Below are 5,311 nucleotides of genomic sequence, written 5' to 3'. Positions count from 1 at the left end.
TCTATAAAGGAAACAATAAGACAAAGTAGAATGGAAAATGTGAAAGACTGAGCCAAGTGACAATTATATAAAGGAAACAATAATAAGATGGTGTAGAATGGAAAATGAGAAAGACTGAGCCAAGTGACAATTCTATAAAGGAAACATTTATTTTCATTGATTGTTTCATTTTCCATTCTACATTGTCTTTTTATTGAGCCAAGTGACAATTATATAAAGGAAACAATAATAAGACAACGTAGAATGGAAAATGAGAAAGACTGAGCCAAGTGACAATTATATAAAGGAAACGATAAGACAACGTAGAATGGAAAATGAGAGAGACTGAGCCAGGTGACAATTCTATAAAGGAAAAAATAATAAGACAATGTAGAACAGAAAATGAGAAAGACTGAGCCAAGTGACAATTCTATAAAGGAAAAAATAATAAGAAAATGTAGAATGGAAAATGAGAAAGACTGAGCCAAGTGACAATTATATAAAGGAAACAATAATAAGACAACATAGAATGCAAAATGAGAAAGACTGAGCCAAGTGACAATTATATAAAGGAAACAATAATAAGATGGTGTAGAATGGAAAATGAGAAAGACTGAGCCAAGTGACAATTATATAAAGGAAACAGTAAGACAACGTAGAATGGAAAATGAGAAAGACTGAGCCAAGTGACAATTCTATAAAGGAAACAATAAGACGACGTAGAATGGAAAATGAGAAAGACTGAGCCAAGTGACAATTATATAAAGGAAACAATAATAAGACAATGTAGAATGGAAAATGAGAAAGACTGAGCCAAGTGACAATTATATAAAGGAAACAATAATAAGATGGTGTAGAATGGAAAATGAGAAAGACTGAGCCAAGTGACAATTATATAAAGGAAACAGTAAGACAACGTAGAATGGAAAATGAGAAAGACTGAGCCAAGTGACAATTCTATAAAGGAAACAATAAGACAACATAGAATGGAAAATGAGAAAGACTGAGCCAAGTGACAATTGTATAAAGGAAACAATAACAAGACAATGTAGAATGGAAAATGAGAAAGACTGAGCCAAGTGGCAATTCTATAAAGGAAACAATAATAAGATGGTGTAGAATGGAAAATGAGAAAGACTGAGCCAAGTGACAATTATATAAAGGAAACAATAATAAGATGGTGTAGAATGGAAAATGAGAAAGACTGAGCCAAGAGACAATTATATAAAGGAAACAATAAGACGGTGTAGAATGGAAAATGAGAAAGACTGAGCCTAGTGACAATTATATAAAGGAAACAATAATAAGACTGTGTAGAATGGAAAATGAGAAAGACTGAGCCAAGTGACAGTTATATAAAGGAAACGATAATAAGACAACATAGAATGAAAAATGAGAAAGACTGAGCCAAGTGACAATTCTATAAAGGAAACAATAATAAGACGGTGTAGAATGAGAAAGACTGAGCCAAGTGACAATTATATAAAAGAAACAATAAGACAACATAGAATGGAAAATGTGAAAGACTGAGCCAAGTGACAATTCTATAAAGGAAACAATAATAAGACGGTGTAGAATGGAAAATGAGAAAGACTGTGCCAAGTGACAATTCTATAAAGGAAACAATAATAAGACGGTGTAGAATGAGAAAGACTGAGCCAAGTGACAATTATATAAAAGAAACAATAAGACAACATAGAATGGAAAATGTGAAAGACTGAGCCAAGTGACAATTATATAAAGGAAACAATAATAAGATGGTGTAGAATAGAAAATGAGAGAGCCTGAGCCAAGTGACAATTCTATAAAGGAAACAATAAGACAACGTAGAATGGAAAATGAGAAAGACTGAGCCAAGTGACAATTATATAAAGGAAACAATAATAAGATGGTGTAGAATGGAAAATGAGAAAGACTGAGCCAAGTGACAATTATATAAAGGAAACAATAATAAGACAACGTAGAATGGAAAATGAGAAAGAGCCAAGTGACAATTATATAAAGGAAACAATAATAAGACAACATAGAATGGAAAATGAGAAAGACTGAGCCAAGTGACAATTCTCTAAAGGAAACGATAAGACAACGTAGAACGGAAAATGGGAAAGACTGAGCCAAGTGACAATTCTATAAAGGAAACAATAAGACAACGTAGAATGGAAAATGAGAAAGACTGAGCCAAGTGACAATTATATAAAGGAAACAATAATAAGACAACGTAGAATGGAAAATGAGAAAGACTGAGCCAAGTGACAATTATATAAAGGAAACAATAATAAGACAACATAGAATGGAAAATGAGAAAGACTGAGCCAAGTGACAATTCTATAAAGGAAATGATAAGACAACGTAGAATGGAAAATGAGAGAGACTGAGCCAAGTGATAATTCTATAAAGGAAACAATAATAAGACAACACAGAATGGAAAATGAGAAAGGCTGAGCCAAGTGACAATTCTATAAAGGAAACGATAAGACAACGTAGAATGGAAAATGAGAAAGACTGAGCCAAGTGACAATTCTATAAAGGAAACAATAAGACAACGTAGAATGGAAAATGAGAAAGACTGAGCCAAGTGACAATTATATAAAGGAAACAATAATAAGATGGTGTAGAATGGAAAATGAGAAAGACTGAGCCAAGTGACAATTATATAAAGGAAACAATAATAAGACAGTGTAGAATGGAAAATGAGAAAGACTGAGCCAAGTGACAATTCTATAAAGGAAACAATAATAAGACAACATAGAATGGAAAATGAGAAAGACTAAGCCAAGTGGCAATTATATAACGGAAACAATAATAAGATGGTGTAGAATGGAAAATGAGAGAGACTGAGCCAAGTGACAATTCTATAAAGGAAACAATAATAAGACAACATAGAATGGAAAATGAGAAAGGCTGAGCCAAGTGACAATTCCATAAAGGAAACAATAATAAGACAACGTAGAATAGAAAATGAGAAAGACTGAGCCAAGTGACAATTCTATAAAGGAAAAAATAATAAGACAATGTAGAATGGAAAATGAGAAACACTGAGCCAAGTGACAATTATATAAAGGAAACAATAATAAGACAACATAGAATGCAAAATGAGAAAGACTGAGCCAAGTGACAATTATATAAAGGAAACAGTAAGACAACGTAGAATGGAAAATGAGAAAGACTGAGCCAAGTGACAATTCTATAAAGGAAACAATAATAAGACGGTGTAGAATGAGAAAGACTGAGCCAAGTGACAATTATATAAAGGAAACGATAAGACAACGTAGAATGGAAAATGAGAGAGACTGAGCCAAGTGACAATTCTATAAAGGAAACAATAATAAGACGACGTAGAATGGAAAATGAGAAAGACTGAGCCAAATGACAGTTATATAAAGGAAACAATAATAAGACAACGTAGAATGGAAAATGAGAAAGACTGAGCCAAGTGACAATTCTATAAAGGAAACAATAATAAGACAACGTAGAATGGAAAATGAGGACGACTCAGCCAAGTGACAATTTTATAAAGGAAACAATAATAAGATGGTGTAGAATGGAAAATGAGAAAGACTCAGCCAAGTGACAATTATATAAAGGAAACAATAATAAGACAACCTAGAATGGGAAATGAGAAAGACTGAGCCAAGTGACAATTATATATATGACAGACTGAGCCAAGTGACAATTCTCTAAAGGAAACAATAAGACAACGTAGAATGGAAAATGAGAAAGACTGAGCCATATTTGACTGAGGAAGGGTGGGCCTAATGGTTAAAGTGTTTGCCTTACAAACACAAGGTGCATGGTTTGAGTCTCACAAGGGATAATTGGCTAGGCTTGAAATGGCTCGCAAGGGCAGTTAGCTTAGTACTAACCTATGAATCTATATAAAGGAAACAATAATAAGACAACGTAGAATGGAAAATGAGAAGACTGAGCCAGGTCACAATTCTATAAAGGAAACAATAAGACAGCATAGAATGGAAATTGAGAAAGACTGAGCCAAGTGACAATTATATAAAGGAAACGATAAGACAATGTAGAAAGGAAAATGAGAAAGACTGAGCCAAGTGACAATTTTATAAAGGAAACAATAAGACAATGTAGAATGGAAAATGAGAAAGACTAAACCAAGTGACAATCCTGTAAAGGAAACAATAATAAGACAACGTAGAATGGAAAATGAGAAAGACTGAGCGAAGTGACAATTCTATAAAGGAAACAATAATAAGACAATGTAGAATGGAAAATGAGAGAGACTGAGCCAAGTGACAATACTATAAAGGAAACAATAATAAGACAACGTAGAATGGAAAATGAGAGAGACTGAGCCAAGTGACAATTATATAAAGGAAACAATAATAAGACAACGTAGAATGGAAAATGAGAGAGACTGAGCCAAGTGACAATTATATAAAGGAAACAATAATAAGACAACGTAGAATGGAAAATGAGAAAGACTGAGCCAAGTGACAATTCTATAAAGGAAAAAATAATAAGACAACGTAGAATAGAAAATGAGAAAGACTGAGCCAAGTGACAATTCTATAAAGGAAAAAATAATAAGACAATGTAGAATGGAAAATGAGAAAGACTGAGCCAAGTGACAATTCTATAAAGGAAACAATAATAAGACAATGTAGAATGGAAAATGAGAAAGACTGAGCCAAGTGACAATTATATAAAGGAAACAATAATAAGACAACGTAGAATGGAAAATGAGAAAGACTGAGCCAAGTGACAATTATATAAAGGAAACGATAAGACAACGTAGAATGGAAAATGAGAGAGACTGAGCCAAGTGACAATTATATAAAGGAAACAATAAGAAGACAACGTAGAATGGAAAATGAGAAAGACTGAGCAAAGTGACAATTATATAAAAGAAACAATAATAAGACAACGTAGAATGGAAAATGAGAAAGACTGAGCCAAGTGACAATTCTATAAAGGAAACAATAATAAGATGGTGTAGAATGGAAAAATGAGAAAGACTGAGCCAAGTGACAATTCTATAAAGGAAACAATAATAAGACGACGTAGAATGGAAAATGAGAAAGACTGAGCCAAGTGACAATTATATAAGGGAAACAATAATAAGATGGTGTAGAATAGAAAATGAGAAAGACTGAGCCAAGTGACAATTCTATAAAGGAAACAATAATAAGACAACGTAGAATGGAAAATGAGAAAGACTGAGCCAAGTGACAATTATATAAAAGAAACAATAAGACAACGTAGAATGGAAAATGTGAAAGACTGAGCCAAGTGACAATTATATAAAGGAAACAATAATAAGATGGTGTAGAATAGAAAATGAGAGAGCCTGAGCCAAGTGACAATT

The sequence above is a fragment of the Protopterus annectens genome, chromosome 9.part0 (genome assembly GCF_019279795.1).
Source record: "Protopterus annectens isolate FY-2018-M chromosome 9.part0, PAN1.0, whole genome shotgun sequence".
NCBI classification, from domain to species: domain Eukaryota; kingdom Metazoa; phylum Chordata; order Ceratodontiformes; family Protopteridae; genus Protopterus; species Protopterus annectens.
The sequence above is the reverse complement of the archived record's forward strand: the minus strand, read 5'-3'. Positions refer to the sequence as shown.